The sequence below is a fragment of the Erinaceus europaeus genome, chromosome 18 (genome assembly GCF_950295315.1).
Source record: "Erinaceus europaeus chromosome 18, mEriEur2.1, whole genome shotgun sequence".
NCBI lineage: Eukaryota > Metazoa > Chordata > Mammalia > Eulipotyphla > Erinaceidae > Erinaceus > Erinaceus europaeus.
The window spans coordinates 8,075,769-8,102,698 of NC_080179.1; the positions used below are offsets into that span (position 1 = coordinate 8,075,769).

General features: G+C 38.0%; 1 protein-coding gene across 2 annotated transcripts in view; it reads right to left on the minus strand.

Annotated features, from left to right (window-relative positions):
* ZNF804A (zinc finger protein 804A) overlaps positions 1–26,930 on the minus strand; it is a 238,366-nt gene that overhangs the window by 166,249 nt on the left and 45,187 nt on the right. The gene's annotated exons all lie outside the window — the stretch shown is intronic.

Here is a 26,930-nt window from a genome sequence, read left to right on the forward strand (position 1 = left end):
TTTTTCAAACATTCTGACTCTTTTGCTTCCAGAAATGAAAATTCCTGCCAAGCTCTTAATAAGAAAAGGGAAATCATATGTTTTACTCTGATAAATTGGTGGCTGGAATAAAGTGACAATGTTATTTCAATTATCTAATCAATTAAAAGTTGATGCTATGCTTAAATTCTAATGAAAGGAAAATGCATTTTTGTATTTTTAAGCACAGAAAAAAATCTTCATGAGATTTTATGTATTTTAAAATTGATCTCTTATTTATATCTGAGATGACTAGAACTTACTTTAAAATAAAACTGAGAGGGAGTCAGCGGTAGTGCAGCAGGTTAGGCACAGGCAAAGCACAAGGACTGGCTTAAGGATCCCGGTTCCAGCCCCTGGCTTCCCACCAGCAGGGGGCGCTTTCACAAGCAGTGAAGCAGGTTGCAAGTATCTATCTTTCCCCTTCTCTGTCTTGCCCTCCTCTCTCCATTTCTCTCTATACTATCCAACAATGACGGCATCAACAACAACAACAATAGTAACTACAACAATAAAATAACAAGGGCAAGAAAAGGGAATATTTTTTTAAAATTTCAAAAATAAAATGAAACTGAGGATTTTACTTTCAAAACGTCATTTGAAATAGATAACAATAAAAATTAACCTCACATTCCAAGAAATCAGATGGTTTCAAAGAAATGGGTATTGATTTTGACAATGTTGATAAGATTCTTGACATCTTTAAATATTTAAAAGAAAAATTTCAATACATTTTTAAAGAATGAAAATTAACGTTTGTTTAAGTTACATAATTCCTTATGGATTATAAAAGATTTTTACTTTAAAGTAGATGTTTTAAAGTTCATAAGAATTTTCTGATTTGCAAATTAACATAGATATTTTCACAATAGATAAAAATACACTGAGATTTATAGAGGTTGAAGATGAACATTACACTATTACAAACAAAGCAAAAATTATTTCTCTTTAACAAATCTATGTTCCATGCAATTATCTTATATAATGATACTCTAAAGAGCTAGCTTCCAGCTAACCAAATTTTATTGAGATTTGGTTTGGTAACAAGGATTTTATTCCACTTAAAATACCCTAAAAAATAAATTCTTGTGTCAATGAAAACAGAATAATAAGTCCCCCCACCCACTGTAGGATAAGACAAACATAAATGCAATATGAATGTGTTGAGTTAATTCCTCCACCTTGCCACTGGCCACTTAGAACAAATGAAACTTTATGCTAATCTGCCTGAGAAGACAGTATACTTACTATGTGGACATTTAGAATTTCTGCCGCTCATGGGAAAACATAGGCATACATCTGCTGCAATTTAGAATCCCTACAGTCATGCTATTGCAGCTTTTAACTGTATTCTAGCAATAGTATACCATTAAAAAGGCTATTGCATGGATAGAGTTGTGTGTGTGTGTGTGTGTGTGTGTGTGTGTGTGTGTGTGTGTGTTTATCAGAGCCCTGGCTCAGCTCGGGCTTATGGTGGTGCAGGGGATTGAATTTGGGACCTCAGAGCCTCAGGCTCGAGAGTCTGTTTGCACCATCATCATGCTAATCGTCCCCACCACAGATAAAGTTTTCATCCTATATACTGCCTCATTGTTTCTTTTGTTACTTATAATTATCAGTTATTACATTTGATTCGTTTAAAATTTAGGTTTTGGGGACTGGGCAGTAGGGCAGTGGGTTAAGCGCAGGTGGCACAAAGTGCAAAGATCGGCTTAAGGATCCCGGTTCTAAGGTTCTAACCCCCGGCTCCCCACCTGCAGAGGAGTCACTTCACAGTGAAGCAAGTCTGCAGGTGTCTATCTTTCTCACTCCCTCTCTGTCTTCCCCTCCTCTCTCCATTTCTCTCAGTCCTATCCAACAACGATGACAGCAATAACAACAACAATAACGATAAACAATAAGGGCAACAAAAGGGAAAAAATGGCCTCCAGGAGCAGTGGGTTCGTAGTGCAGGCACTGAGCCCCAGCGATCACCCTGGAGACAAAAAAAGTAGCTTGTAAGATGCTATGACAATGGAAGGAACGCTGGTGCTGTGGTGTCTTTCCTTCCTTCATCTCTGCCTCTCCGTCAAAATGTAAAAGTGGTCTAGAACCACGAATTCATCTCTACAAAAGATTTATGCTTGCTTCTAAAATCTTATAATATGTGATGTTAAAATCTACAATAAAGAAAATTTATATTCACATCCAATTATAGGTACACTGAGATCACTCTATTCACGTTGGCCTTTTGGTGAAATAATATTTCTAAAATAAATGTTTATCTTCTCATGGACCCACTTGTGGGCCCGACAGGGCCTTGTCCTCAATGTGAAACAATGACAGGGACTGCCCCTCTCTCTGCAGGGAGGCTGGGTGGGCACGTGCTGCCATGTGAGGAAAACTCTTCCTGAAATGGGTGCAGCCAAGAATGTTCCTAGCTATGACCATGGAATGTGAGTGAGCTCACATCTACAGGGATGCAGAAGTTAGACAGGCTGAAGACGGGCCCCACATCAAATCAATGGGCTTTTCAATTAGCCCTATTTATTATTCCCGTATTTGGGAGCTACTCTCTGCCCTGATCCAGCTTTCTAGTCCTATTTCCAACTCTAACATCATCTCTCCAGACAATACCTTCAGTCCACCTGCATGTTAGCTGTCAGGGGCTCAAGCAAAGAGTAGGTAAGTCATGGGCCCCTTGGAATATACCTAAAATAGACTTCCTAACTTTTTTCAAAATGGAGACCCCAAATCTTATCTGCTATATTCTTACCTTTAGGTTCCTGATCATGAAACTTGTTTTTTGTGTTTATTATTATTATTATTATTATTTGCTTTATAGCTTAATGCTTTTTCAGCCTCAAGTGAAATTAGGCAGTTCACCTGGAAGCATTTTTTTAAAACATTTGTAGTGTATTTTTTGAATTGTATTTATTGGATAGAGGCAACCAGAAATAGAGATGGTAGGGGGAGATAGAGAAAGACAGAGAGAAACCTTCAGCCCTGCTTCAACATTCGTGAAGATTTCCCCTGGGGGTGGAGCTGGGGGATCGAAACTGGGTCTTTTTGCACTATAACATGTGTGCTCAACCAGGTGCGTCACACCCATCCCATCACCTTGAAGTGTTTGTAGGTGAATTATTCCTTAGACACTCTAATAAGAATTTAAGTCTTTTTGACATGACTGGGAAATTATGAGAACCCAATGACAGATTTCTGAACTGCAGAACTGTGAGATCATACATGTTGTGTTCTGCACACTGTTTTTCTGTTTGCTTTATATGTTAATTTAGCTTAACAGGTGATACATAATAAGGACAAATTCACCTCTTCAAAATACATTACGGGGGCCAGGCAGTGGTGCACCCAGTTAAGCGCACATAGTATGAAGTTCAAGGACCCGTGCAAGGATTCAGGTTCCAGCCCCCAGCTCCCCACCTGCAGGGGGGGCCACTTCATAAGCGGGGAAGCAGGTCCTGAGGTGTCTACTTTCTCTCCCCTTCTCTGTCTCCCCCTCCTCTCTCAATATCTCTCTGTCCTATTCAATAAAATTGGAAAAAATGGCCACAGGAGAAGTGGACTCATAGTGCTGACACTGAGCCCCAGTGATAACCCTGGAGGCCAAAAAAAAAGAAAAGTTATTATACAATATCCATTGCTGCCAAATACCAGTCTCTATCCAAAGAATCCTGTGTTACCTACTCCAACCTGGCGGCCTCCTCTCCAGAGACTTCCAGTATCCTTTGGCAGTCTCAGTTCTGCAATCCTAGTCCACACATTTATCTTCATTTGGCTTTGCTTGTTTTTACTTTTATTTCTTTATTTACTCCCACATGGGTGAGAGCATTCCATTTTCCTTTAATACAAGTCTCTTTGGTGTGTGTGTGTAAGAGAGAGAGAATTAGAGGTCATGAAATAGAAGATATATAGTAACACAAGTCAGTATCTATACATCAAAACCCCTACCTTGATGTGCTCTTTCTGTGGGTGAGCTGCATAAATGAAGAGGATAGCTTTTAAAAATTCAAGGCCTACAGTGCACAAGGACCTGGGTTCAAGCCCCCAGTCCCAACCTGCAGGGGAAAAGCTTTGCAAGTGGTGAAGCAGTGCTGCAGGTGTCTCTCTGTCTCTCTCCCTCTCTATCACCCTTGCCCTTTTGATTTCTGGCTGTCTCTATCCAATAAATAAATAAAGATAATTAGAAATTTATTTTAAAAATTCAAGGTCAAACATTTTGACAAGGGAGCATAGAAATGCCATGTTCCAGAAAAGCAGGTTTCTCACGCCTGCTATAATCTCCACGAGGAGAGGAGCATTTGGTCTTAGGATGTGACACAAAACCTGCAGTTTGGAGCCGGCAAAACAGCTTATCTGCATAGTGTGCCGGCTACGCCATTCCCATGGCCCAGGTACAAACCTGGTCCCCACCACAATGGAGGAGACTGACACTATGAATTCTTACGTACAATATATCTGTCCCTCGCTTCCCACTTGAAAAATCAACCCGGAACATTGAAGCCATGGCAATTATAAAAAATATAAAACCCTACAATTTTAAGTCTTCATAGTTGAATTCTAGTTCTTGTTATATATAACTGCTACTATGACTTAAAATATATTACCAACTACTAAAAAAATCCATCTTTAAGGATTCTAGTATTCTAAATCATGTTTCAAGATCAGCAGGTTTTCTGGAGATATTTATGCATTTCTTTAAAACATAGTAGGATAAAACTTCAAATATTCTGTGGCTTTTAAGGGACTTACATTAATTATTTTCAAGATACAAATATGTGCCAGGTACATTCAGCTTATTTGAAGTTTGAAAGTTTTTTAATTTAGAATGGCTAACATCATTGATTCAATTATGTAAATAAAACCGCACAAGGATATAGTCTATAAAACATTTAGCTCACAGCTACAAAAGTTGAATATGGGAAATATCATAAAGCAAGACAAGCATGGCAAGAACTCAGCTTTGACACGTGTCTGAACAATTTATGAACACACAGTAGTACTGAAATTCACAGATTCCTGCATCACATTACTCCCTCTCCATGGTACCACTGAAGAGGAAAAAAATAAATTTTAAAAAAGCAATGTTATGAATGTGAGATAATGAAAGGAGACTATTATTTAAAAAGTTCTCTCCCAAGTAATTAAGACATGAAATTATCAGATAGAGAATATTCAGGTAAGAATAGGGAACTTATTTTACCTATTTTCCAAATAATGCAGGTTGAGAAACAGTGATGGATAATAGTATTATTTATATCATGATGGAATTCAGAAGTATAGATCATATTTATTTTGCTATCTGCATTTGGGTGTATTTTGAATAATTATCATTTTAATAGCATGTATAAGCAATGTATTAGTTGTATATTCAACTAATTAAATATTTATATTTGAATATAAATAGGTGTGGGTTTTTTTTTTTTTTTTGCCTCCAGGGTTTTACTGAGTCTCGGTGCCTGCACTATGAATCCACTGCTCCTGGAGGCCATTTTTCCCATTTTGTTGCCTTTGTTGTTGTGATTATTGTTGTCATTGTTGCTGTTGTTGGAAAGGACAGAGAGAAATTGAGAGAGGAGAGGAGACAGAGAGAAGAGAAAGATAGACACCTGCAGACCTGCTTTCACCCACCGCCAGTGAAGTGACCCCCTGCAGGTGGGGAGCCAGGGGCTCCAACCTGGATCTTTACACCAGTCCTTATGCTTTGTGTCATGTGCGCTTAACCCGCTGCACTTAGGCCCAACCCCTAAATAGTTTTTAAATGCATAGTCCAGATCCACTGCTTATTCCCACTGATTAATTAAACACTCTTAAATATGAAAACATCTAAAAGTAGAGATAGTGGTATTGATGCAATCCTTCCATTTATTAAATTCCTGTTAGCTTCACTAATGTACTTTAAAGGTTAAAAGCAGTATATTTATAAGTAGGCAGGTAACAGAAGTAAGACCTACTATGAGAAACATGGGCTCCATCCAGCAGTATTTAAATACTGTGCTCACACTTTGTAAAAAATTAAAATTAAAAAAAAAGACAAAACACAGCTGTGTTCTGATTTTTTTCACCCAACTTACAACTTAGTAACTTCTGTAAATATTTTGTACTCCCTTCCAAGTTATTCAAACTCAAGTCCTGGAAAATTTCCTTTACTGTCTTCTATATATTTCTTCCTTCTTATTTCATAAATGTCTCTTCACTTCTGGAAATTAAACTCTAGACTCTGAAAGATACTGACAGGCCAAAATTCACTGCATTCTTATGCTACTTACTTGTGGTTTATTTTTTCAAAATAAATATTAGGTGAAATTAATAAAAAGTGCATTGGCTTTTCAAGTAATAGCATGTTAAATACTACCTGGTCAAGATATTATACTAAAAGGAAGAATCTAAAAAAAAAAAAACTAAAGGAAAAATCATGTTTTGTTCAAAACTCTTGTAGACTAAATTATTTTTATTTATTTTTATTTTTTTTAATATTTATTTGATTTATTTATTCCCTTTTGTTGCCCTTGTTGTTTTATTGTTGTAGTTATTATTGTTGTTGTCGTTGTTGGATAGGACAAGAAAAATGGAGAGAGGAGGGGAAGACAGAGAGGAGGAGCGAAAGAAAGACACCTGCAGACCTGCTTCACTGCCTGTGAAGCGACTCCCCTGCAGGTGGGGAGCCGGGGCTCGAACTGGGATTGCGCCACCTGCGCTTAACCCGCTGCACTACAGCCCGACTCCCGACTAAAATTTTTTTAATTATATTTTTATTTATTTAGTATTGAATAGAGACTAAGAGAAACTGATAGAGGCAACAGAGGAGAGAAACACAGAGACACCTGCAGCCTTCCTTCACAACTCATAAAACTTTCCCCTTGCAGGTCAGGGGTTTGAACCTGGTTCCTTGCACACTGTAACCTGAGTGCTTTAAGAGCAAGGACCCACACAATAAACCAAGTTCAAGCCCCTGGCTCACCACCTTCAGAGAGGATGCTTCACAAGCGATGAAGCAAGTCTGCAATAACCCTGGGAAAAAAAAGGAAGGAAAGAAAAAAAGAAGGAAGGAAGGAAGGAAGGAAGGAAGGAAGGAAGGAAGGAAGGAAGGAAGGAAGGAGAAATAAAGACTAGAAAAGAAAAAAGTGGTCTGGGAAGTGGCACAATGGATAAAGCATTGGACTCTCAAGCATGAGTTCCCAAATTCAATCCCCAGCAGCACATGTACCATAGCAATATCTGGTTCTTTCTCTCTATCTTCCTTTCTAATTAATAAATAAATAAAATATTTTAAAAAGAGAAAAAAGGGCAACAAAAGGGAATAAATAACAAATAAATAAATATTTTAAATATTTTAAAAAAGAAAAAAGAATGTATGCTTCTAGACTATTTTATGACATATTAGTTTTGAGAAGAAATGCATATAGCATAAACCTGTTAAATGCACTTAACACACCTATCTTTTGTTTTAATCAAAATATTGCAAACAAAACCATAATTCATTTCAGAGGAAAATACTATATATTTCAGAAGATAATCTGAATAGAAGAATATTATTCTAACTAGTTATTAAGTAGAAGCATTTTTTCAGAAAAATACTAGAGTTTAAAATATAATCATTCAGATTCTATTGAAAATATTTGCCTAAGTCTTTTTCCCCAGAGAGTATCAAGTTGTCATTGAAAAGTAATGTCAAAATTTTAATAGCATATTAAGCTTCCTCTTGCCTAAAATATCTTCTCAAGTAAGAGAAAAAACTTCATAAAATTATTCACATATTATTTTCTGCTCATTTACTATACAAGTACGAGTTCTGAAAGAACCACCTACAGAAAATGAACATCAGTCTCTTAAATGAAAAATGCCCCTTGTTCTTAAAAGTGGATTTTAATCTCCATCCACTGCACATAAAATGAAATAAAACACACCCAGATATATGTGCACATATATATATATATATATATATATATATGTTTAAATATATGTTTAAATCTTTATATATATATATATATGTTTAAAGATCTGATATTGTTTTAGAAACTAAATTACAGTCACATCATGATATAGCAATTTGAAGTATTGTGCACTGTATTTTAAAACTCCATTAGATGAAAAAAGCAATAGCATATATTAGGAGGAAATTATTTCAGATATGAAGAAAGTATCATAATATCTTTAAAAAATATCCTTGAAAAAAGGTTCATTCTTTCATTTGTGCTATTTCCTTATATCTCATTAGCTCATAATATTTCAATACTTAATGTTGATAGTAATGAAAAGCTTAGGTATCAATAATGAAAAGTTTCAATCACTAGAAGCATTAAATTGAATGAATATAGGACTATAGAAAAGGTTATGAAAGTAGATTTTTAAAAATAGGCGTATTAAAAGACTGCTTTTAACAGTTTGTACTATGATTGATCAACACACACACACACACAAACACACAGACACACACACCCCTTAAGCTCATCTCCAGTGTTTTGCTTTAAGCCAAGCATTTAGTTAGAAGATTGAGAACATTTAAATATCTATTATATTCATGCCTCACTTCACACCTATTTTTTCACCTGGTATGTCCCCACCAATGTCTGTATATGTGATATATGACAATGGTATATTCTTCAACAGTATATATCCTTTTTTTTTTCCTCCAGGGTTATTGCGGGGCTCGGTGCCTGCACCATGAATCCACTGCTCCTGGAGGCCATCTCCTTCCTCCCTTTGTTGCCCTTGTTGTTGCAGCCTCTCTGTGGTTATTACTGTTGCCATTGTCGATGTCGTTCGTTTGTTACTGGATAGGACAGAGAGAAACGGAGAGCGCAGGGGAAGACAGAGGGGGAGAGAAAGACAGACACCTGCAGACCTGCTTCACTGCCCGTGAAGTGACGCTCCTGCAGGTGGGGAGCCGGGGGCTCAAACCAGGATCCCTTGCGGGTCCATGCGCTCTGTGCCACATGCGCTAAACCCACTGCGCCACCGCCTGACCCCCGACAGTACATATTCTATTTTCCTCATCAGTCTGCATGATTCCTGAAAAAATCTGAAATATTTATAGATTCTTAGATAATTCTAATTTTAGACTAAAACTTAGATATTTTACTTCTTTATTCATTTATTGGATAGAGATATCCAGAAATCAAGAAGGAAAAAAGTGATAGAAAGGGGGAGAGAGAGAGAGACACCTGAAATACTGCTTCACCACTTGCAAAACTCCCCCCACCCACCCTGTAGGTGGGCTTGAACCTGGGTCCTTGCACATTGTAATATATGCACTCAGCCAGGTGCACCATCAGTTGGCCCCTAACCTTAGCTTTTTCTTAACTTTCAGAATATCCTTTAAATATTTGTTTTGTGTAGGATTACATTTACAAGCAACTATTTTATAAATGAGAGAATTTTGTATCTCATTAAAAACATGAAACCACAAAACACACTGTAAAGAACTGAGAGTACACACTGGAAGATTGAATAAGAAAGTATATTCAGTTTCATACATTTCTATTCAATATTCTTCTGAGGAAAAGTTAACCTAGAAGAAAGTGATGAGTTGGGTGCTGTCTCACCCAGCTGAGTTCAGTCCTTACCATAAGGACCAGGGCTTCGTGAGTGGGGCTACAGTTCCCTACCTCCCCCTACCTACCTCCCCTACCTCCCCCTCTCAATTCCTCTCTGTCTTGTTCAAGTAAATAAATAATAAAAAATAGGGAGTCCGGCGGTAGCTCAGCGGTTAAGGATCCCGGTTCTTACCCCGGGCTCTCCACCTGCAGGGGAGTCGCTTCACAGGGGGTGAAGCAGGTCTGCAGGTGTCTGTCTTTCCCCATATCGGTCTTCCCCTCCTCTCTCCATTTCTCTCTCTCCTATCTAACAACGACATCAATAACAACAATAATAATTATAACAACAATGAAAAACAAGGGCAACAAAGGGGGAAATAAACAGAAAATTTTTTAAATAATAATAATAAATAAAATTAAATTAAAAATTATAAAAAGAAGAAATGGCATCAAGATATTATTATATATTATCAAGGAATATATTTACTTTTGATGTGTTTGTAGTTTATTTATGCATATTTATTTATTATTATTATTATTTTCTAGAGCACTGTTCAGCTCTGGTCTACAGTGGTGCAGGGGATTGAACCTGGGACTTTGGAGCCTCAGGCATGAGAGTTTCTTTGTAAAATCACTATGCTATCTACCTCTACTCTCATTTCCAGTTTATAGTGGAACATGGCAAAGTCCCTTTTCTAAGACTTAATTGCTAATGACCTAGCATGGACCACAGTCTCTGAACCTCAGTATTTGAATTTCTAATTAAGGATGAAGAAAGAAGTCACCAGAGTGCACACTGTACCAGGTGAGGAGGCCTAGGTTCAAGGCCCCGCCCACAAGATGGACACATCGTGCGAAAGAGAGGTTTCATAATCAGTGGAGCAGTGCTCTCTTTCTCTTACCCACACTCTCTTTCACCTTCTTTCTGACAACAAAAGAGTCTGCTGGGAGTGGCAGAATTATGCAAGTGTGATAGCCATGGTGACAAATAATTAATCAGTGAATAGTTTATCTCTAGAATCTTACCTACGAGAGAGAAAAAACCCTTAAGAACATGATATTACAGTCCTTCTCAGCCACTTTAGACTTAGCATGAGTTTGTAGAAACCTAATGCAATGCAGAGAACCTGGTCCTTAAAACAGAGAAGTGGGAGAAATGAGGAAAGCCAGTTAGCAAGAAAGAAGTGGCACAATCTCACTGGGTTACGGAAAATCAACACAACTGTTAAGTCATGATTTTAGTTAGAAATACTTAAAAACATGTATTTCATGACTGATTCAAATGTATGACTTATTCCTATTTTTGACTGTTAGCTACTTGTAAATTAACATGTTAAGAGATAATTCACACTTGTACCCACAGCACCCAGATAGCATCACAAATAATGCAATTAACAACTCAGTGAATCAGAACAACTAATCACATTATATATTTTCTTCTATTTTTATCTGCATCCAAATCAAGATGTGTACTTACCAAAAACAATTTGTAGTTAGTCAATAAGCAACTTCGTAATATTCAGAAAAATCCGTAACAATAAACTGTAAAGATTAAGGTTCTAAATTTATTAGTATTATTGTTGTTGTTATTATCATATTATATTTTACCAGAACACTGCTTAACTCTAGCTTATGGTGGTACAGGGGATTGAACTAAATTTATTCTTTTTAATAGTGTAAATTTGTCTATCATACTAGCAGCAATTATGATTAACAAATTTGCTTCAACGAAACATAAAATTTAAATTGTTCTTAAAGAATTTCTTGTACATTTTTTCTTTATTATTATCTTTATTTATTTATTGGATAGAGACAACCAGAAATTGAGAGGGAAGGGGTTAATAGAGGAGGAGAGAAAGAGAGAGAGAAAGGGGCCAAGTGGTGGCACACCTGGTTGAGTGCACATGTTACAATGTGCAAGGCTCCAGGTTCAAGCCCTGGGCTCTCTCTGCAAAGGGAAAGCTTTGTGAGTAGAGAAGCAATATTGCAGATTTCTCTCTGCTTCTCTCCCTCTCTCCCTCCCCGTTCCTGTTGTTTTCTGGCTATATCTATCCAGTAAGTAAATAAAGATAATTTTAAAAATTATTTTAAAAAAAGAGAGAGGGAGGGAGAGAAAAATGGAGAGAGAGAGGGAGAGAGACAGACCTACAGCCCTGCTTCACCACTCCCAAAGCTTTCCCTCTGCAGGTGGGGACCAGGGACTCAAAGCTGGCAGGTCATTGTGCATTGTAACATGTGCACTAAAGCTGGCGTTGCACCACCCAGCCCCTTCTTTTACATGTTATGCAACTGTCTCCTGTTACTTGCTCAACTAATCCAGTTATAATGAATGTGCTTCACTCTCTACTCGTGAACAAGTCCCTTTCCTTCCCTCTTTGAAGTCCCAGGGTTCTTCCTTCAGGTTCCTCAACTGATTCCTTTCATCAGCTTAGGAAACAATAGGTGTGTGTGTGGGGGGTGGTAGGTAGGTAGACAGGAAGGAAACAGAAAGATAAATGGATAGAGAGAGAATATCTTGAAAACACTGCCATGGAAAGAGTGGAAGTGATACCCATGTGCCAACAGCTATCCTCTAAACCATTCTTGTTACCACCAATAAAGTAGAAAAAATAGCTATAAAGATATATCTGCCTTTATTTGTCCTAATGACTTTAAGATCTATATTCGCTTAGAGGTTCTATACATAATAATTATCTTCTTTTCTACTATTAATCTTGTTAATTTACTATTAATCTACTATTAATCTTGTTAATTTGACTGTTAGACCTGCCTAAGAAGATGACAGAAGGCAGAGGATAAATCCCTCTCCATACTGATATTCTAGAAATGGTATCTGGAGAAAATGGCAAATTATGTTACATTGTCATATAAATAGATGACCTAATCAATCTGAAACAGCTGTTTATAGTTTTATTTAGAAAGCAGGTATATAGGGGCCGGATGGTGGCGCACCTGGTTGAGCGCACATGTTACAGTGCACAAGAACCCAGGTTTGAGTCCCTGGTCCCCACCTGCAGGGGAAAACTTCATGAGCGGTGAAGCAGAGTTGCAGGTGTCTCTCTGTCTCTCTTCCTCTCTATCTCCCCTTCCCTCTCGATTTCTGGCTGTCTCTGTCCCATAAATAAATAAAAAGATAATAAAAAAATTTTAAAAAGAAAATAGGCATATTGATAAAGTAACAGGCACTGGTGAGTTATAGTGAATTAGACTTAATATATATCAAGAATATTTTCATTACAACAATGATGAATAAGTACAGAATAAATATTTGTACAGAAAGGATCCCTTGCAAGGATTGACAGCATACTGCACACCGTGCCAGGAGCAATATATTGACTTTGAGACCCGGAAACACACTGCAGCACAATAGACAGTCCCAGGGGAGATCTATGAATGGTGAGATATGCTTGTAGTGTTTTCACTGTCTTTTCCTTTTTCTCTCTCTCTCAAAAATAGAGAATAAAAATTGGACTGGAATTATCATACATGTAAGAAGTCTAAGTTCATCCTCTAGTAAGACCAGTATAACTTTCCCATTGTAGTCTATTTTCAGTTTGCTAGCTCATATGCAATAATATTATATACAATATATTTTATCCTTAAAAGTAGAACATGGGGGAGTCCAGTGGTCACACAGTGGGTTAAGTGCAGGTGGCACAAAGCACAAGGACAGGCATAAGGATCCTGGTTCGAGGCCCTGGCTCCCCATCTGCAGGGGAGTCTCTTCACAAGCGGTGAAGCAGAACTGCTGATGTCTATCTCTCTCCCTCTCTGTCCTCCCCTCCTCTCTCCATTTCTCTCTGTCCTATCCAACAGTGATAACAATAATATCTACAACAAGGGCAACAAAAGGGAATAATTTTTTTTAAAAGTAGAACATAAATATGATTGATCAGGATGCTACATATTATATATATAATTAAATGCCTATAAAGAAATCTTGTTCTTTCCAATATTTAATAAGACACATGATAAAGATTTTCTCAGATGAGAGTATTTAGTTAATACTATATCTATACTTATAAATATAACTTATTATTTTATTTGCTTTCTTCTGGAAAAATTAATATTCTTAGGTTTACAAATTTTTATAGGTTATAAAACTGTGTTTTAATAGAAAGGCATTTGGAAGTAAATATTTGAAAAGTAAATTTTCTTCCTTAAATTACAGTCAGAGCTCAATAAAATATATCCACAGAGAAATAACATAATTCTATTTTCTTAATTTTGTCATTTATTTTACTCTTCTATACTTAGTTGACAGGTATTTTTTTGGACAACTTTAATGATTATTCTGTTGAGTCCTACCTACTGTGGGTGGCTTCTGTAACTTTTGCTTTTAAATTCTGTTAAGAACTTGTTTCCATAGTGACCAAGAGATGGAAGTTACTATAATAAAAATAATAAAACTTAGGACCAAATTTTGAAAAGTTAGTTGTTTTTCCAAATTTATATGTTCTTCAGTGCCTACAGAGAAAAAAAAACTTAAAAAAAAACTTCCTTATTTCTTAAGGAATGAATTTATTTCAAGAAATGCATTGATTTTTTGAAATTTGTATCTTCCAATACAGATTCACATATTCCATCCATTTTAGTGTTGTACTAAGAGTAAGCTGGGGGTCTCAGATGGGCAATACATTAGTCATCTCCCCTAACTAATGTTTGCAACCTAGGGGAAAAGAGAGATTAAGAGTAAAGAGAGTTGGGACATAACTAAAATAGGCCTACTAACTATCTACAAAACAGAAACTCCCAAATCTTCATCTGTAATGTTCCAGACTTTAGGTTCATGATTAGTCAATAATTTGTTTGGCTTTATATGTTAACTTTTTTCAGCCACCAGGTTCCAGATGCTACCGTGATGCCAACCAGACTTCCCTGGGTAGACAACCTCAACAAGGTGTCCTGGAACCCCGCTTCCCCAGAGCCCTGCCCGACTAGGGAAAGAGAGAGACAGCCTGGGAGTATGGATCCACATGCCAACGCCCATGTTCAGTGGGGAAGCAATTACAGAAGCCAGACCTTCCACCTTCTGCATCCCACAACGACCCTGGGTCCATACTCCCAGAGGGATAGAGAATAGGAAAGCTATCAGGGGAGGGGATGGGATACAGAGTTCTGGTGGTGGGAATTGTGTGGAGTTGTACCCCTCTTATCCTGTGGTTTTTGTCAGTGTTTCCTTTTTATAAGTAAAAATTTTAAAAATACATTAAAAAATAAAAAATATAATAAAAAGAGTAAAAAGTGATAGGAAAAGGAGCACGAGATACCAATGCATCATTCCATTACCCTGGAGTAATGAACCCTGGGCCACAGGCCTGGTACCAGGAGTGCTTTACCAGGTGCACCACCACATGACCCCACAAGTAAGAATTTCTATATAACAAAACTCAAAATAATTAGAAAAGATACTACGGAAAGAGAGAGGCAGAGTGAGAGTATGGATCGACCAGTCAACGCCCATGTTCAGCGGGGAAGCAATTACAGAAGCCAGACCTTCCACTTTCTGCAACCCATAACCCTGGGTCCATACTCCCAGAGGGATAGAGAATGGGAAAGCTATCAGGGGAGGAGATGGATATGGATACTGGGTAGTGGGAATTGTGTGGAGTTGTACCCTTCCTATCCTACGGTTTTGTTAATGTCTCCTTTCTTAAATGAATAAATAAAAGATACTGGAAAAAAGAAAATATTTAGTAAGTCTTCCAGATATAAAAAAATAAATGAAGTAGTTAAACATTGCTATTTATAAGTAAATTTGAAATTAAAGTTTTATGGTGACATTTAATATATAAAGTGTATACTAATTACATTTACTTATACACATCATCTTCTAATTATTTAAAGAATAAATAGCAATTTTACTACATTTAAGAAAAGGAAAACTCAAAAATTTAAATAATTGGATTTCCTATCAATTACTATATAAGTTCAATGAAATTCAAATCAGACAGTTGTGTAGAAAATATATATATATATATATATATATGTAGACTAAAACAAAAAAACTAATTCTTTAGTAAAATAAAATAATTATGACCAATACTGTTTTGTGATAATGGATATATTACAATTCATTTTGCCAAAACCATTAAAATCTGTGCTCATACTAGCAAGAAACTAGGATTTCTATTTTAGGGAGATGAGTCGCATATGCTAATGGCTACTTTATTGAACAATGGTAACCACTGTTCAGTGGAAGAGTTAGTGTACTGCATCTTGCTAGAGACTACTTTTTCAACAATGTAGCAAAAAATCTTAAAAGTAGGTGATCATCCAGCCCAGATGATCTATGAACATTTTAAAAAGCAGCATGAACATTGGTGTACACAGTTTAGATACGTATACTTCTTTAATTTTTTTTTAAATTTTATTATCTTTATTTATTTACTGGATAGAGACAGCCAGAAATCAAGAGGGTGGGGGAGAAAGAAAGGGAAAGAGATAGTGATGCCTGAAGTCCTGCTTCACCACTCACTAAGCTTTCCACCTGCGGGTGGGGACTTGGGGCTCAGACCTACATTGTAACATGTGCACTCAGCCAGATCACTAGGAGAGGAGCTGCAGGTATATAGGACTATTTCTAGAGTCCTCCAGACTGCTCTTCACAGGGGTTTAACCAGTGTACATTTCCATCAAGAGTTTCTTTATCCACACAACTTTACCAACATTTGTTGTTTGTTGTTACTGTCCTTTTTAATGTATAACAATCTTGAAGGAGTAAGTTTCTCGCTACTGTCTTTATATGCAGTTTTTTTTTAAAATCTATGTACACAATGTTTATAGCATTACAATTTGTAATAGCCTGAATTTAGAAACAGGGTATCCAACAACCAATGGGTGGTTAAGAAAGTTGTAGCATATATACACAATGGAATACCATTCAGCTATTCAGAATGATGAAGCTACTATCTTCACTTCATCTTAGATAATCACGACTGAACCATCATGACACTGGTGAAAAGTGAGGCATTCCAATACTAGTTGGAGGAGTTATGAAACTGTACCACGAAGAAAACACAGTTTCATAAGACAACATTTCCTCAATAAAATATATGTTTTAAAAAACAAGCAAATTAAAAGAAAAAACTTAAACATAATGGTTTCGTGACCAAGATCACTCAGGAATAAATTCACTGAATACACTCCTTTTTGGGAAAAGTAAAACATTGTGTTCATATGTAAACAGACTTTAAGTATCTGTTTCTTAGACTATTTGGGGGATTTTCATATTGAATAAGATTATCATATATATTTTATCAATATTTTTAAAATTTTTACTGTTGTTTTACAAAATGATGAGATAACAAGGGTGGGTATAAATCTACACCATTTTCACCAACAGAGTCTGTGTCCTCAATCTCTCCACTGGAAATTATAATAGGTCACAGATATAGGTTGACTATTATTCCTACAACTATCTATATTTATGAATATTTGCCTATTTTGTTCTATGGTCCTGCCTTCTCTTCCTTTCTAAGACACACCTACACCTATTACTACTTCTGAATGCTCTTCCTTTTTTCCTCTCCTCTTTTTGGGTCTGTCTCCTGGAGCTCAGAGCCCCTTGGTCAAGTTTCACTAACATTTCTCCCCTCTGGGAGTATGGACCAAAATTCTTTATTGGGGTTCAGAAGGTGAGAGTTCTGGCTTCTGTAATTGCTTCTCCACTAGACAAGGACATTGGCAGGTGAAACTATACCCCCAACCTGTTTGTATCTTTCCTTAGTGGGATAGGGTTAGGATGGAATCATATTATCTGCCACTTGGCTGAAAGGCCATATGATATAAAGAAGGACAAAGTAATTAATAAACAGGAACCAAAAAGTAGGAATAGAGCAGATGGGAATAGGCATTTTGGGGTAGAGGGAAGCTAGGAAGTCTATTTTAGGTATGTTCCTAGGGGTCCTTGACTTTGGTAGTTTTTGTATGAGTCTGATAAAAAATATTATCTGGAAAGATGGTATCAGAGTTGAGAACAGGGCTAAAAAGTTGAACTAGGGCAGAGAGCAGCTCCCAGACTTGCAGAAAGTATATAAACATAAAGAACTATTTATCGCATCTTATTTCTACTTTTATTTATTTCCACCAGAGTTACTGCTGTGGCTTTTTGCCAGTGCTATGAATCCACTACTTCCACCAGCCATTTTTTTTTCTTCCCTGCCCCCTCCCCTTTCTTTCTATTTTCTGGGATAGGACAGAGAGAAATTGAGAGGGGAAGGGGAAATAGAGAAGATGAAAGACAGACCTGTTTCGCCACTAGTGAAGTATTTCTCCTGCAGGTAGGTAGAGGTGAGAAGGGGAGAGTTCAAATTTGGGTCCTTGTGCATGGTAATGTGTGCACTTAACTGGCTATGTTAGGGCCTGGCCCCCTTAAATAAAATTATCTGCCTCTATTTGCTTTAACCACTTGAATAATTTTCAAGTATCTGAAGTAAGTCATACAATGTTTCTGATATGAAACTTCTAGGGGTCTCTCATTACCAATTCTTCACTCCACTCGAAGGAAACTACCACTTGATTTCTGGCTAGCTAAAGATTACCATGAGCAGAATTTTAATATCACCTTATTCTAATATCTCAAAGCAAAAGTTCATCTCTTGGGGGATCTCTTATAATAATCATGCTTGATCCCCCCCCTAATGGTCTAATGCCCCTCTAATTTAGCAGATCCAAGTTCCACAAAGTAGGAAAAGGGAATGTATTTTCATGCTATTCTCCCAAGGCTGTGATAGGCACATGTGTTAGCATCCATGCTGAATAAATATTTAATGATTGAGGTCTCCTTTCCCTGCTTTACTCCCCTATGACTCTCCTAGGAAGGTGAAGGTCACTTCACTACTATATGGATTTAATGCATTAAGAATCCCAAGGCAGTCATTGTTCAAGACTTGGGCTTTTGACCTGAGACATTAACTTCAACAGCTACCTACAACAAAGTCACTCCTGATCTCTCTAAGTTAGCCAAACATTTAAAGGAGCTTTTATAGTCAAGGCACATTTTGAAATCACATTATTTAAGACAAAGTATTTAAGCAGTATTTCCTACTTCAATGTTTTTGAATTTTTTTTTTAGTCTATTTGTATATATGTCTAATAATGCCCAGCACATAGGAATTTCAAACTAATTCTTCCCTGGATCACTGTGGGCTTATTATAGATGCATTTCACTTCCAAGTAAAATTGCTAAAAAAAAAAAAAATCAAATAATACGATTTAACTCTAGAAAATGCAACAAATATATGAATGTTTTAATAAAATACATTGTGCTAATTGAATGAGATTTCAAAAATTAGAACTGAAAAGACTTAAGGGTTGCATTCCTCTCCAGGTATTTGACATTTTAAAATATCTCTAGGGTTACACAGACAGCTCATTATATGGGAGTTATGCCATGTATGCAGCCTAGGTCTCAGCCCTGGGTCCACATGGCAGTGTCCCAGTACCAAGGAAAGCTCTAGTAATGAGGAGGATTGCTGTCTTGCTATCTGAATGGAAAAAAAAAATGCCTTGGGACCAATGAAATTACATATGCAAGAAGTGCCAGTGCTACCAAAAATAAATAAATAAATAAAATCACTGGTGGGCAGCTGTATAAAAGTGCAAATAAAATAAATTGTCAGGAGTTGGGCTGCCAGGCATTGCCAGAGAGAGAAGAGACCAGGAACTCCTGGCTGAGTGGGAACACAAATCTTTATTCATGCTGATGACCCAGAGTCGGGTGTGAGCACGGTGGGCTTAGGCCATGAGGAGCTAGCAAAATGGTCACCTCCGGCTATGCATGTCAGCCCTTCTCCAGGTCGGGATGTGGAAGAGAAAGATAGAGAAAGCCGAAACAGAAGTGATTTTTATAGGAGAATTCCGAAGTGGCAAGTGAGGATGGAATTGGCTAGGAAAGGGGGTGGAGAAAACAAGGCACTCTGGGAAAACAAGGCACTCAGAAGGTAGAAAGCTTCCATAGCAACAGTTGCTAGGGTTTTAGCTGGAGGGAACAAGAGATACCTGTTACGGGGCAATGTGGTGGCAGAGGAGTCATTTTTAAAACAAGGCAGAAGATTGATATGTAAATAATAATACTCCCATGGAAATATGGTGGTTTGTTGGTCCTGCCTAACTCAGCCACATCTATAAAATATCCCAACACTGGGCGGTGGCACAATGGCTTAAGTGCACATGGCACGAAGCACAAGAACCAGTGTAAGGATACTGGTTTGAGCCCCGGCTCTCTATCTGCAGTGTTGGAGTCGCTTCACAGGCGCTGAAGTAGGCCTGCAGGTGTCTGTCTTTCTCTCCCCCTCTCTGTCTTCCTCTCCTCTCTCCATTTCTCTCTGTTCTATCCAATAACAACAACAATACTAACAGCAATGATAAACAACAGAGGCAACAAAAGGGGAAAAAAAAGCCTCCAGGAGCTATAGTGCTGACACAGAGCCCCAGTGAGATAGATAACCCTGGAGGCAAAATAAAACAAAATAAAAATAATAAATTGTCCTTGATCTTTAATTCAGATTCATACCTTGGATTAATAAATGTTAAATATCATCAATATTGTTTCAAATGAATGGATGAAGGAATATTTTAATACAAATCAATACAAATGAATATATAACACTGCACTAGTTCATTTTACCCAAACATAACTATAAAAGCTAACAATCCATGAAACAAGATCTTTGAAAATAAGTTCACCTTAAAATCAGGCTGTTCTTCTTCTTCTAGCGTTTGCCCTTCTTCCGTAGCCAGTCAGGTTGAGCCTGATGTCAAGTTTCGAGACCTCCTTTGAATCTGGAGAGGTGGCAGTCGTTGACTATGTGGGTCATAGTCTGTCTAGAGCCACAGGGGCAGTTCGGGTGGTCTCTGGCTCCCCAGCGATGGAACATAGCGGCGCACCGGCCATGGCCTGTTCCATAGCGATTGAGGAGGGCCCAATCATAACGTGCCAGGTCAAAGCCGGGTTGACGCTTGCAGGGGTCTGTGATGAGGTGTTTGTTCTTGACCTCAGCTGACTGCCAGCTCTGTTTCCAAGAGTATGGAACAGAGAAGTTCAGTGTAGGCGTAGGGGACCAGATTGGGTGATGAGATGTCAAGCATTGGACAGGGTGGGCGAAGATATCCGCGTCTATTGGCAGGTCCGGTCGAGCGTAGACGTGGGAAATGAACTTAGATGATGCCGCATCCCGACGAATATCTGGCGGGGCGATGTTGCTAAGCACTGGCAGCCATGGAACCAGGGTGGAACGGATGGTTCCAGAAATGATCCTCATGGAGGAATATAATTTGGAATCGACCAAGTGGACATGGGGGCTACGGAACCATACTAGGGCACAGTATTCTGCAGTGGAATAGCATAATGCCAGAGATGATGATAATCGGGCTGTATTTCTCATATAGAAAGGTCAAGACCTTGAGAGAGAGAGAGAGACACCACAACAAATGAAGCTCTCTTCAACGTGATTGGCTGGTTGTGGGGGTGTTAGAACCTGGGTCATATACATGGAAAAACAGGGCACAGCCAAGTAAGCTCATTTGCTGGCCCCAAATCATATGGTTTTATCTATTTTATTTATCTCTGTTTTAATCTGCATCTCCTATTTTTCGTTTTAAGTAATACTTTCTTTATGCTGTGCCCATCTTTATGTAATAAAAGTACTGTTATTTATTCAGATTACTATGGAAATTCAGACCCAGATGCTACCTTATTCTTCACAAATACGGGTGCAAACCATTATAATATATTCAATTATATAATACCTTTTTACCTGTTAAGCTATAAATATTTTTGTTACTTACGAGGAATAGGGACAGAGAAAAGTGGACAGTTGAAAGGACATAGAGGCAGAGAGAAAGAGTACACATGCAGCACGATATCACGGCTTAGGAATCTTGCCACCTGCAGTTACCCAGCACTGTAAATACTTCAATCCTATGGTATATTCCCAATGAATTTCATTTTCAGGATACTTCATAGAGAAAGACAGGAAAGAAGGAATAAAATGTGTAATATTTTTCTACAGACCTGTGAGTAACATTTTTGTGAAATGTGTATCTTAAAATTATATTCCTCACATACTATTATGAAAATTGATGTTTGGTAGGAAAAAATGTTATTATACTTATCACCTCTCCTTTATCAGTCTATTCATTTGAGGTGCTCTGGAATTAAAAACTCAAGACATCTAAAAGACTGAATTATTTTGATATTATCAGAATACCGTTTGGTATAATCAAATCAACCTGCATGGTTTAACGAGAGAAGCAACAGAACACAGCTGGGTTGATCACATGGTGGTGTAAGTTATATAATACCGAAGTTGCCTGCCCTACCCCCACTCCTATCCACCGTAAATGTGAGTTTTTTAGCTTTCCAAGGCATTACTTATCTTCAATTAAGTCAGCTGCTATGCTTCTAGTTATAAATGTCAGTACTATACAGAAATCAATTCCAAAAGATAATTAACTTTCCGCAAAAAAAAAGTTGCATAATTTAAACAAACAGGAGATAGGTATTTAGAAATTTAAGAAGAAAAAGTATAGTGATCCCTCAAAGAAATAAATGCATTGATTACAGTATTCTAGATTTCAGAATACTACAGCTGGAGTCCCATTTTTAGTTACAACCTGGAAACTACCTTATGAATAATTAAAATAGTATGAAAGTGTACATTATCCAGGTTGTGTGTAATCCAAATTGGCACAGAAATTCAAGTTTTTATATTCATTACTGGTTCTCTGAAAAAATATGATAGACTTAATACATCTCTCACATGAGGACATGAATGCACATTTTCATAGAAACACTAGAATTTTGATGCTGGGGAGACAGCATAATAGTTATGCAGAAAGACTTTCATGCCTGATGCTCTAAGGTTCTGAGGTTCAATCCCCAGCACCAGGGGACCGGGTGGTGGCACACCTGGTTGAGTGCACATGTTACAATGCTCAAAGACTCCGGTTTGAGGCCCCAGTCCCCACCTGCAGGGGGAAAGCTTTGCAAGTGGTGAATCAGTGCCACAGGTGTCTCTCTGTCTCTCTCACTCTCTAGCACTCCCACCCCCTTGATTTCTGTCTGTCTCTATCCAATAAATAAATATATATATATATATATTTTTTTTTAATTATTTAAAAAAATTCCCCAGCACCATCATAAGCCATAGTTGAGTAGTGATTTGATCTCTGTGTTTGTGTGTGTGTTATCTTTCTCACTGTTATCTTTCTCTGCTTTATTAAAATAAATTAATAAAATATATATTAAAAGGAGGAGGTCAGACAGTGGCACACCAGTTTAAGCACACACAGTATGAAGCCTAAGGACTGGCTCAATGATCCTAGCTCAAAGTCCACTCCCCACCTCTAGAGGTCTCTTCACAAGCAGTGAAACAGGTCAGTAGGTATCTTTCTATCTCCCCCTTTCCCCTCTCTCAATTTCCTTCTGTCCTATCAAAAAAAATTGTTTTTGAGAAATCCACTGCAGGTTCATAGTGCAGGCACAGAGCCCCAGAGATAACCCTGGAGGCAGAAAAAAAAGGGGGGAATACTAAAATATAGACGGATTACAGTTTCACCAAATTTAAGATGAGAAACTTTTTTTTTTTGTCTCCAGAGTTATTGCTGGGGTTCAGTGCCTGCACTATGAATTCACTGCTCCTGGAGGCCATTTTTCCCATTTTGTTGTCTTTGTTGTTATCCTTGTTGTCATTATTATTATTGTCATTACTGTTGTTGTTGGATAGGACAGAGAAATCGAGAGAGGAGGGGAGATAGAAAGGGGGTGAGAAAGACAGACACTTGCAGACCTGCTACACTGCCTGTGAAGCTACTCCCCCCCACCACCACCTGCAGGTGGGGAGCCAAGGGCTCGAACCGGGTTCCTTACGCTGGTCCTTGCTCTTGGCGCCATGTACGCTTAACCCGCTGCACGACTCCACGACCCCCAAGATGAAAAACTTTTACAGAAGGCAGGAAAGATTGTATTTATAATTATACCGTAAATTTATAGTACTTAAGATCTATTACAGTAAATTTTAAATAACATAATATTTGTCAGCTTTAATCATTCTTAAGTGTCCAACTCGTGTATATTAAATGTATAATTATCTTTGTGAATCTATTCTTACAGTATTCTTAAAAAAAATCACATAAAAAGAAGAACTGAACAAAATGTGGGCTAACACTGCATGGATGTACATATCATCGCAAAGGGAGTGATAAGCCGGAATTATCTTTAACCACATCTGTCAACCGAGTGTGAGGAGACCTGTCATCCTTGCAAGACTGCTGGAACAGTTAAATATATATAAGAATTGAGAGTTCATTTGCTTGCTTTTTTAAAAATATACTTACTCACTTTTATTTCAGTGAGACAGAGATACACAGAGAAAGACCAGAGCACTGCTCAGCACTGACTGATGGTGGTGCAGGGGATTGAACCTGGGACCTCAGAGCCACAGGCATGAGAATATTTTGCAGAACCATTATGCTATCTTCCCAGCTCCTCACTTGGTTGTTTTTCAAAGAAGAAACTGATTTATGATACTGTTATAAAATTATATCTTGGTTATGTTTTCTTCTTAAAATAGATTATTTACTTAAATTTTGAGTAGGGGAGAGTTCCAAATCTGAGCTTGGATTACTGAGAAACCAGACTCACTCATACCACATGTGGGGTGTATATATGTGTGTATTTCCCCTCCCTTTTTTTTTGTAAGACCATGGGTTCTGTAATGGAACTTGTGTCAATGAAATAAGCTTTCACTGTTGTTAAATATTGCTCTTGGATGCCATATTTAAAGAGTGTATAGTTTTAAAATTGAAAGGATTATTTGTGAAAACTCAGTATGGTTCTATCAAAACTCCTTTGATCCTAAGACATGCAAAAAGTTAATAAAATATTTCTAAGAGCAACTAATATAGAAAAGAGTTTTGGGGCCCGGTGGTGGCACACTTGGTTAAGTATACAAGTTACTATGTCCAAGAACCTGGGTTCAGGCCCCCTGGTTCCCACCTGCAGGGGGAAAGCTTCATGAGTGGTGAAGCAGTGCTGTGGGTCTCTCTCTCTCTCTCTCTCTCTCTCTTTCTCTCTCTCTCTCCCCACCTCTAACCCCCCTTCCCTCTCAACCTCTCTCTGACCTATCAAATAAATTTTAAAAGAAAAGTTTCAAGAATGCCATGAGTACTTTAGAATTTACATGAGTTCACTAAAGCACAACAAAACTTGAGAAGACTTGAATAATGTCTGAATGTCTTCCAAATCCTTGTAACTATGCTTTTGAATATGACAGTTTCATCCTCAGAAAAAAATGTATATCACTAGAGAATGTTTCTATTTTTAATTTATATTTGAGAGCTCTTTTTCTCTCATGCAGACACACTTGTCTATTTCACGAGAGAGATTTTACAAGTATGCAAATTCTATCTTTTATATCTTACCTTGGCCTGATATTTCATTCTTGTATATTATATATATTCAGTCTTAATTGACCTTTGAATTGTAAGTGTAAAAACCTTAAATGTTCGCTGTCCTGTGGATTTCAATGAAGGGAAAAAAAAATGATCATATGCAGACACGTTTCGTGAGCTGCTCCATGGCTAGAATACAGAATCAAATACTGCCTAGAAGTTTGGCTCATCCATCCGCGACTCACTTTCCCAGGAAACAAAGAGGGTGAGGTTTTGTTTGCTCAGCAGCATGCGGTCTCAGGGTGTGCAATTCTGCTTACAACAGGAGCAACAGATTGTTCTGACTCCTGGGTTTCTCCACGTAGTTTCACTGTCATATGGGCAGTCCTTCTCTAAATGCCATTTGCTGGGTTCCTCTTTTTAGGCTCCACTGAATGACATTCCATTCATGAAAGGCTTTCTTTATTGTCTGCTCCCCTGTTGTGTATATGTTTCTTCCTATTTTTTTTTCAGATGCTATTTTTATTGATTTGAATTAATCTATAGGCAAATTTAAAGTGATTCACTCTTAGCTGATCTCAAAATACCCACACACCGAATCCCGTACAAATCAGTGTTAGTTTATTTTTCTTTCTATTGCTCAATATACAATATTTCAGGTTTTTAAAACACTCTACCAAAACCGTTCTTTTTCAACTCTAACTGTAGTCTCCACAGATTAAAGGAAAAAAAATGATGACTAGGTATCCAACAGCCTTTATTGGTATTTCAAATAAACCCAATAGAAATAATAATTGAATGATCGGTGTATATAGCCTTGCAGTAGAGTGAAGAACCTGAATGCTCAAAGATCCAGGCTCTCTCTCTGGCACATACATATGCCAAAGCTGAGAAGTACTCTTCTCTCTCTCAAGTTTTTCTATCATATTTGCTTATTTATTTATTGGACAGAAACAGCCAGAAATCAAGGGGGTAGAGGGTGATACAAAAAGGAGAGAAAAAGAGACACCTGCAACACTCCTTCACCACTCGCAAAGCTTTCCCCCTGCAAGTGGGTGCCGGGGGCTCGAACCCGGGTCCTTGCACATTGCGACATGTGCGCTCAACCAGGTGCACCACCACCCGGCCCTTCCCTCTCAGAAATTAAATACATTTTTAAAAAATTTTGTGGGGGGGGCCCTAGGAAGTGGTAGGCACACACCCTACCGTGTGCAACGACCTGGGTTCAAGCCCCTGGTCCCCACCTGCATGGGGGAAAGTTTCACAAGTGGTGAAGCAGAAGAGGAGGGGAAGACAGAGATGGGGAAAGAGAGACACCTGCAGACCTGCTTCACCGCCTGTGAAGCCACTCCCCTGCCGGGATCCTTGTGCTTTACCTGCTGCGCTACCACCAGACTCCCAACAAGTGATATTTTTATGACCACCAGTGAGTGGGACAGTCTTTTTTGCACAGCCGTTAAGCTGTCTCCCAGCCCTCTACTGCTTTTCTTACATTACATTTTGGTCTTCCCATTTATCCTGAACCAGATCCTATTTTCATGTTCTCATTCTACTTGTACCCTTCCTCCATGAAAATATGATGAAATCCAACTCCTTGGGGCCCGGTCAGTAGCGCAGAGGGTTAAGCGCAGGTGGTGCGAAGCGCAAGGTCCTGAGTAAGGAGCTCCCCACTTGCAGGGGGGGTCCCTTCACAAGCGGTGAAGCAGGTCTGCAGGTGTCTATCTTTCTTTCCTCCACTCGATTTCTCTGTCCTATCCAACAACATCAATAGCAACAATAACAACAAGGACAACAAAATGGGAAAAATGGCCTCCAGGAGCAGTGGATTCATAGTGCAGGCACCAAGGCCCAGAGATAACCCTGGAGGGAAAAAAAAAATAATCCAACCCCTTCACATGTCAGGATCATGATGTTTGGAAATTGAGTTTTATAGATAAAAGTAATTAAGATAAGGCCAAGTGGAATCTATATGTTTTTACAAAA